Source organism: Eschscholzia californica, unplaced genomic scaffold (genome assembly GCF_041429995.1).
Source record: "Eschscholzia californica isolate CP2 unplaced genomic scaffold, dmEscCali1.0.p SCAF_1, whole genome shotgun sequence".
In the NCBI taxonomy this organism is placed as follows: domain Eukaryota; kingdom Viridiplantae; phylum Streptophyta; class Magnoliopsida; order Ranunculales; family Papaveraceae; genus Eschscholzia; species Eschscholzia californica.
Genome location: NW_028238198.1, coordinates 59,222,635 through 59,232,028, shown reverse-complemented (window position 1 = coordinate 59,232,028; position 9,394 = coordinate 59,222,635).

Here is a 9,394-nt window from a genome sequence, read left to right as displayed (position 1 = left end):
CTGGTTTCCTCTAGCCGGCCTCCCAGTTAGGGGATTACGTGACGGATCGTCAAGGGTCAGCTGAACTGTTACCTTAAGCCGGGTTGACCCGATTGACTTCAGGTCTGATCTTGACTCTTCAGACGTTAGTCAACGTCTGGACATTACGTCTGGACATTTTATGCATCATCACTTTCAGTTAACGCCCGTTAGTTACTATCCATTGTATTTCTTCTGTTCCTATATTGTTGTAATGGATATTATTAACGCTTTTTATAAAAGTTTTACTTCAAAAAAAACATCAAGTACAAGTAGATTCTAGAGAAAAAAACTCCCACCTAGTCAAAGAAGAACAGTTCTTCTTCTTAACCTTTCATTAAGGTCCTAGCTGACATTAATGAAGGGGGATCAAGTCAACTTGCTCGGGTGTCTCAAGTAGAGGAGCTACAATTTGGAGCTTTCATCTTCGGGATAAAGGCATCGGATTTAGTTCGAAGGAAAGTGATTAAGGTAATCTTCTATTTAATTTTAGTTCATCTTTTGTTCTTGCATGTGATCCTAGAACCTAGTGTTAGACGTATTAGACGTTTGAGATTCTGCTAAGAACACTAAGTGACACCATAACCCAACAAGAACTTCCTTCTTTGGTTCAACTATGCGATATTTTGTCCGACTGTCTGGAACATCGCATGTAGTTCCTCCAAAGACTTATCCCATCCATTTATGTTACAGTTCAATCGAAATTGATTGAACCCATTGTGAAGTCGAAACCTCATTTAATATCAGAATAGGTGTGTCTAGGATACTTTGTTTTTTTTCGGATCTGAGAACTATTCCCAGATTTCATTCCCAAGCAATGAAATTGTCTCCGTTCAATTTCTCCTTACCAAGGAGTGAAAGAGGTTGAAGACTTCTTCTTTTGTCATAATTAAACTACGTATAAGAAATGAAAAGTAATTTTAAAACTTGTTATCATAGCAAAATTCTAATTTTGTCATATTATTCAATGAAAACGACCCTTTTTTTAATAATATGATTCCAAGACCCCACTTCTCAAGAGTTAAGCGGACTAGGGCCTTTCCCTTAAGCCATTTGTCCTGGGTGAGTAAACTCTTTACTGATCATATTATATAACTCTCGGTTGACGAGTTACAAGTTTAATGTGTTAAACTCATCCTTTGCCTCGATATCCAAAACCATTTTGTTGATTCATTGAGAATAGCCATTTAGACGCATAGACATCTACCATAGGTTTACCCGTATTGTCTCGAGGTAAAAGATGGCACCATGAGGAGGCAGATCCACCATCGATGTCGCAACATGTGTTTTAATCAGGGTAGGCTTTACTCAAAATTGTTTTTAAGGACTTATATGTTTTTATCATGCATGCGTTAATGTGAATTCAAGCATAACTGATGTGGCGTGAAAATGCCACATTTAGATCACTTAACTTCGATGAGTTAATTTGCTTCGGGTTTTATCTCTCATAATTTATGTGTTTTTCTTGTTAGTACAAAACGAAACATTTATCACATTTTCATCTCATCTGAAATAGACCGGAGGAGAATCAGGGGTATTTTGGTCATTTTAGTGAAAATCAGAGGCCAAGATGATAAGTGGTGTCTATTGTGAGTCAGACGAAGACGGAAGTCGAATCAGAGTTCAGGCGAAAAAGTTATGATAGAAAGAAGTCGAGGGACATTTTGGTCTTTTTTGAGAATTAGAGTAAAAAGAGACAATGATGAAGGCACCCCTTTTTTTTAATGGAACTTAAAGTCAGTTATAGAAGCCCAAAAGAGAAGGAAGAAGTTGAGATTTTATGAGTGCCTACTCTTTATAAGACCAAGTCAAATGGTATAAACTAAGGGTTATAGTTTCTTGGGTGGAGAACAAAACAAAAGGAAGGAAGTCTGATTTTTTTCAAAAGAAGATCGAGTTCTAGGTTTTTGAAGTTCTAAGGGATAAAGATGGACGCGACTTTGGGGAATAAAGAAAAATCTTCGTGGAATAAAGATTTAGTAAATTAAGATTGACTTAGGGGGGGCATATTTATTTTTTGGCCCACAAATTTACTAGTTTGTCTGTTGCCCCCTAATCTTCATCTTTAATCTTTCTTTCCCACTCCACAAATTCCGGCAACCACAAATTCCAACCTACAAAGAAACCCAAATCATCATATTATAAGTATGGCGAGTCAGAATCACACCTCTTAACATAACATTAAAATATCATTTCACCATTAAAATCCTTCCACTATGCATTACTTCAAACAAAACATCATAACATTTGATAGTTCTTTCAACTCCTAATTCCTTCAGTTTCAAGAAAAATTCAGTAGATTCTTGAACAATTGAACCCTTACCATATCTATCAATAAGAACATAAAAAAATCTCCAACCCATTCAATACCCATTTTAGGCGTATAAAAAAGAATATATCCAGCATGATTAAGTTCATAAACCCTACTTGCAACAAAAAAAATAGTTCAGTAACCCCATCCAAAATCTCCAAAATCTTCAAATAAGTTGATTTATCATGTCGATAACAAGTTTTATCAACCCACAGGGAGAATCGAAGAGCGTCTTCGGAGTTACGAGTTTAGTGCAAAATATTCCAAATAAGAGAATGATCGAACCGAGGAACCAATGACGGAATGACCTAATTGAGTTTTGTAAACAAGTAGTTCAAGATCGATTTTCCATCATCCTACAAATGATATCTTCTAATTTTTGTTGTTTAGGGGGTTTACTTCTTGGTGATCTTTTAATGATCGGTTCGTCAACCATTGCTGAAGTTTGTTCCAGACCATCTACTGACGGCGGCAGCGACATGACAATGGTGGTGGTGAGTCTGAAACTTCATTTTGATCGGAAGAAGATGAAATGATTTCAGTAGTAGAGGAGTATAAATAGAAACCTGAAATGGAGTTCAGAGAAGAAAGATTAGACATCTTTCTCACTCGATCGATAAGATTAGATTTCAATGCGGTTTGATTTGCGACAGAGGAGGAAATTAACGCCATTTTCATTGTGCTTCTTCACTAGTTTATTTTTGGTTAGATACTTAGATATGTGAAGAGATCCACAGAGATGGAGGTGGAACAGCGAGAAGAAGATAGATGTTAGACAGAGAATGAAGATTAAAGAGATAGATGAAGATGAAAATGGTGACAAGAATTTGTGGTAGCCGGAATTTGTAGGGTTTTTGTTTGGTCGAGGTGAGGGGATGAAGATGAAGATTAGGTGGCAATGGTGTCGGATTGGTGGTGGCCGGAATGGTGGTGGTTGGAAGTTGTTGTGGTGAAGGTGATAAAGATGATGAAGATTAGGGGGCAATGTTTGATCTAGTGAGTTTTTGGACTAAAATAAAATATGCCCCCGAGAATATACAAAAAACATGAATTCTCTAAAGAATTTATTCCCAGAAGATTATTCTTTATCTCTTCAGAAATAACCTTTATCTTCTGAATCTTTGATATTTTACTTTTGACCTTTTAGGGCTTTTGAACAACAATTTAGAATATTCTCAACTACTTTGAGATTTTTCCATTAGAGACACTTTCAACTACTTTGAGAGTTCTCCTGCGAATTACATTCGCTTTTGTGCGGTAGATTTTAAGATCCAATCTCCACCTTTTCCTTTTTCCGAGGAACCGCGGTTTTATTGTCTTTTAACAGTGTTGTTGCTCTTGGTCGAACTTAATCGGCCTGTACAATTTTCATGATTGTTCTTCATGACTCTTCATGATTTTTCTCATGATCGAGTTAATTCGACTTATTCTTTTCTCCCACTTATTCTTGTAATAATTAGTATTTTTCTCCTAGAAGACTAGGTATGCTGATTACTATAAGAATACTATCATGAGCAACAAACAATTTGTTCTCTTGATTGTTTGTGGAAAAAACCCAAATTTCTTCTAAAGAAATTGCGTCAGTCTTTTAGCTAATTATTGTAACATTTTTACAAGCTTAGCTTTTAGACGGATATTGGTAAATGTGTGGGAACAATCGTTTCTAGAATATATCCCAAGATATTCGGAAGACTGGCTTAAATCCATCATTAATCGAATCATGCATAGCAGTGTTCGATTACTCCCACTGAATCCACCATCCCTCAGATGTGTTCTATGGAGCGAGTTGGGAAACGGTTTCTCAACTCCTTTGATGGTTATCAAGTGTTTGACTCAAGTTTTCACCATTCCAATCGGATGGCTTAAACTCTCTTGTCAAAGTGATTCTTTTCTTCGGTTTGTACTTAGTTTGAACCTTTCAAACATTCCGAATTACACTTTTATGATTTGTATGTTTCCGTACTTCATGAAGTTATCAGAGTATGTATTGAAGTTTCTCTCGTTAGCTTCTGCAAGTAAACATATAGGTCTGCATAACACCGTATGAGTCCTAATAGGTTACTAGTCTTAGGCCCTTTTGATAGGGTGACTTTGTCAATTAGTCCTCAAGACCTAATCGACAATGCTGAAGTTGATGAGTTTAAATCTCTTGATATCAGCCATTATCAATGTTAACCTTTTGTTAATTTACCACTGGTTCAAAACATCAGATGTTTCTAGAAGAACAAAATAATTATTATTAAGTTCTAAGTTAGATCAGTGTCTAAGAGAAGACTTCGATCCCTTTCAGCATCCTTAGCATTACTGCTTCTGCTCCCTCTTGGATCTTTACTTCTTTTAGTCAAGTATGTGATTCCCTTGAGCTTTACCGAGCCGCACATCCGGTCTTAAAATTACCTAATGAAGGAATTTTACGATACTTGTTTAACTTTGTTAACAAGGATATGGAACCGGAATTCATAATTCCATTCCTTTTGTCCTCCAGATGCTAAGGGTAGTTTCCTTTTAAATAGTCAGCCATTATTTGGAAATATTAACAGTAATGAGGAGTACTCTTGATCATGTACTCGACAACTACTTTTCTTTGATCAAATGTTTGTCTCACTTGACTGACCCTTTCCCCTTTTAAATATCAAGAGCTCTTTTTTAGATTCTTTGTACCAAATATCAAGAACCTTTCTTAGATTGGGTATTCCCATATGTTCTGCTCAGTTTGTTCGTAACTGAAGGAGTTGAAGGAGATGTCCTTCGACCAAGATGGAAATGCGAGCAATATGTCGGCTAGTACAATTGATGAAGAAGATCATCAAGTCCGATTGATTTAGGGGTCGTAGTGTTTAGTTAGAAACCAACTACGATCGTCGAATTACGAAGTAATTCGCGGCTAACTTCGATCGGATCCTACATTGGGTTACACATAAGAATGGGTATTTAATCAGATGATATGACTAGTGGGAGTGTGATATAACATTGGGAATGTCCCATAAACATATCTCACAAGCCTAAATAGAATTTGGGCAAAAGATAGCAAAAAGGCCCGAAATAAGGGTTTTGGGCCTAGGCCGGTTCGGGTACTTCCGGGACTCGGATTGGGCTGAAGGGTGAGTTGCTGACATACCCAGTAGTATGCACGCAAAATTTATTTGTGTTTGGAAAACCTTTGAGGGAATTGATAAAATATCATTAATTGTTATTTTCGACTACTTCCCTAAATCTTATTCTAAAGGGTGTTTTGGGAAACCTTTGAAGAGGTGTATTCTCATTAGGGTTTTATATAAACACTCTTAGGGCAGAGAATAAGGTGTGGAATTTCTCTCTAAGCTTTCTTACTCTACCACATCAAGTAGAGAGGAGAAAGTGAGCTAATTCCCAAGCTATCTTCTAGTCAAGCAAGAAGAAGGTCTTCTTATTACCAAACCACCATTGGAGTGCTAGCGAGCTTTCAAGGCGGGAGATTAAATACACCATTCGGTGTCCCAAGTAGAGGAGTTACGTTTGAAGCTCTTGGTCTTCTTTAATCTATAGCGATTAAGGTAATCTACTATCTTCCTATTAGTTAATTACTAGTTTTGCATGATGATCTTGGGGATACTAGTGTTAGACATTTGATGTCGTTATCCGATATAAACACTAGTATAAGGGTATTATACCCTACAGTGGTATCAGAGCCTCTTGCAATTAACTAGTTTTTGCTAAGAATCGAACTAATTGATATTTGATATGCTTGATAGTTTGATAGATTGAGTTTATAAAAGTATTTTAAAAGTACTTCAAACTCATAATTTGATTACAATGAATATGATTCAACTAGTTTTTCAAATTAAAAAATCAAAATTGATGATTGAAAGTGTTTCAAAACATTGAATTTCAATGATTTTGAATTGGTTTTCAAAATTGTTCTTGAAAAAGTTTCAAAAACCTAGAATTTTGATCCAAAATTGGTTGATTAAAAGAATTGTTTTTGAGTTTTAGGAAACTCCCTAAAAACAAAAATTTGGGATTTTAGAAGTATTCTATAAAGAATTGTTTTTGAGTTTTAAGAAACTCCCAAAAACAAAGTTTGGAAATTTTAAAAGTTTCTAAAAGTTTTGAGAAATTTTAGAAGTGTTCTAAAAGGGATTTCAAAATTTAGAAAGTGTCTAAAATTTGGAAAATAGACAATATAGATTTGCAAAACAAAAAAAAAATATATTTTTTGGAAACTAGTGTTTGATAGGCCAGGTCTCGTCCTGGTCGGAGCCAGGGCGCCCCTGGTACATGGACTAGTGTCCTGGCTCCGGCCAGGACGAGACCAGGCCATGATAGGCCTCGACCAGGACATGGCGGCCCGGCCCTATGGGCCGTGCTATGTCCGGACCTTGTCCGAGCCCTTTTGTGGGCTTGGGCTGGGACTTGTCTAGGACTTGTCCCGGGCTTTTTTCGAGGCTTTTCAGACGACGAAAAGGGACCATCATTCGAGTGAGAGTTTTTGCCAAATTTTCTTCCGGTTCCAACCAAATAATTCCAAAATTAATTCGGGCCATCCAGAAGGCCAAAACGGATCTCTTTAAATTGATTTATGAAATCATTAAGAATCGAACCAATATTTTTTCCGAAATTGACCCGGACTTTCAAAACCCGAAACGGAGTTTTTCTTGAAGTTGATTTTAGAAATCATAAAAGATAAAACCGGAACGCACCATTAGTCGAATTCTTCGAATTTAGAATTACGGTCCGTAATGTGACATGTGATGTCGACAAAAGTGTCTCCCAAGATAATCATGCATATATAATTCTTAGCCTTAAAATATTATATGAATGCATGTGATGTGAATGCGGGAAACTAGTACGGCCAAAGATTTGTTTCTATATTCTTGTTTTAAGCACGGATGGGTGCATATTTGTAATTAATTTTAATTTCAAGTTTATACGATCTACGAATCGTTAAAGTCTTGTAATTAGAGTTTAGGGTCTATGAGTCCATTGAAGAAACTCAAGGAAGGAATCCAAAGGCGAGGGGAGAAATCAATGGAGGTTCAAAGATGGAGATCTAGACGAACCAAAAGGCGAAACAAGAAGCAAACCAAAGGAGATTAGATCTTCTAGGTTAGGGGTCATACTAGGATCCATGTCTGCTTGATTTATTTTCTCGCGCGCATTTACTTACTTATTTACGCTTTATGTCGTGGATGTTAGTTAGGCTAAATAGTTCACTATAACAAACACCAGACTAGCGTAAAAGTCCCCAAAACGTAATCTTGGGTAATCGCCTATCCAGATTAAGACACTCGTTACGCCCTTGTTCGAGGAAGGTGGGCCGACCTTCGCAGAGTACCTCCTCTACCTTGGGACAATGCAGGTAGGTCTATAGAAAAGGCCTATCCGTCTAAATGGTTCTACTCAACGAGATCAGCAAGAGAGTCTTGGATACTCGAGGCAAAAGGATAGATTAGTCATTCATTAATAAATTCTATCAACCAAGAGTCATAAGGTATGGTCAGTGAAGTGTTCACTCACCCGGAACGATGGAGTCAAAGGGTAGGGTCTTCGTCCGCTTTACTCCGAAGAAGTGGGATCTTGGAATCACTTATTCAATCAAGGACGATTTTTATTGAATAATGTGGGAAAACTAAGTTTTTCAAAACGATAACGAGTTTTAAAACTTTGCCATTTCGTTTATGTAGTTTAAAGATGACAAAAGATATTTTCAACTTCCGCTCACTTCTCGACAAGGAGAAGCTGAATGAGCACAACTTCTTCGACTGGGAGAGGAACCTGGGAATAGTTCTCGGGATGGAAGGCAAGCAACATGTACTAGAAACTCCAATTCCTGTATTGGATGATACTTCGACTAAAGAAGAGATAGATGAAGAAAGGAGTGTGCGGAAAAAGGCAGAGCCTGTAACTTGCTTAATGCTAGCAACCATGGAACCGACACTGCAAGAGTAACTCAAACACATGGATGCTTACTCCATGATGCGACAACTTCGGGAAATGTTCCAGAAACAGTCGAGATTGGAGAGGTTTGAAACCTCTAAAGCAATTATGGACATGCGCCTTGAAAAGGGAAAACCAGTTGGGCCTCATGTTCGTCAAATGATCAGGCTCATGGGCAAGTTGGCTAAACTAGGTTTCCCGTATAGCCAACAGACGGCTACCGACACTATCCTTCACTCCCTCCATAGTTGTTTTAATCAGTTTAAGAAGAGCTACAACATGAATGGATGGGATAAAACGTTGGAGGAACTTCATTTTATGCTTCTAACAGCCGAAAAGGATGTCGCTATAGTGGAGACTAAGAAAGACTTTCTTATGGTACAAAAGGACAAAGGGTTCAAGAAAGGTGGAAAACAGAAGAAGAAGAAAACCGCGTCAAAAGGAAAAAGAAAATGGGTTGCCAAACCTAAAGACAAAGGTCCTCCTCCTGACTCCAAATATTTCTACTGTGATGGCAAGGGCCACTGGGAAAGAAACTGCCCTAAGTTCTTGGAGGACAAGAAGAATGGAACAGTGGCTTCCAATTCAGGTATAAACAGTTAACTTATCAAATACAGTAAAATTCTCAAACTTTGGTATATGATACCTAAAATTTCCCTATCGTTGTGAATGTATAGGTGCAGCTGGGAACTGAGTATTTGGCTAAGGAAGACAAGATCCAAGAGGGAGCAGAAGCCTCGACTGCTAAGGATGCTGAAAGGGATCGAAGTCTACTTTAGGCACTAATCTAAATTAAGCGTTTTTCTAGTTTTTAACATCATCTCTGTACTAAGTATTATGGAAAATCAATAAAGAACTTTATTTCTAAATTGAGATGTTATAAAAAAATGCTAAATTAAACAATCTATACCTAAGGATTCTAAACTTGGTTAAACACCTACAAGATAGGTTCAAATAACCAAAACATGAATCAACTAACAAGAAAGATAGTCTTGAGTCAGAAATAGAGATTGATCTTCAAACGTACTTCTAACCTATCCATATCTGGAGTGTTCAAAAGGATTAAGATGAAGAACACGAATCAAACTCTATCCTCCAAAATCCACTAGTCTAGACATAGCTTCCCACAAAACTACTAAAATTCCGTCT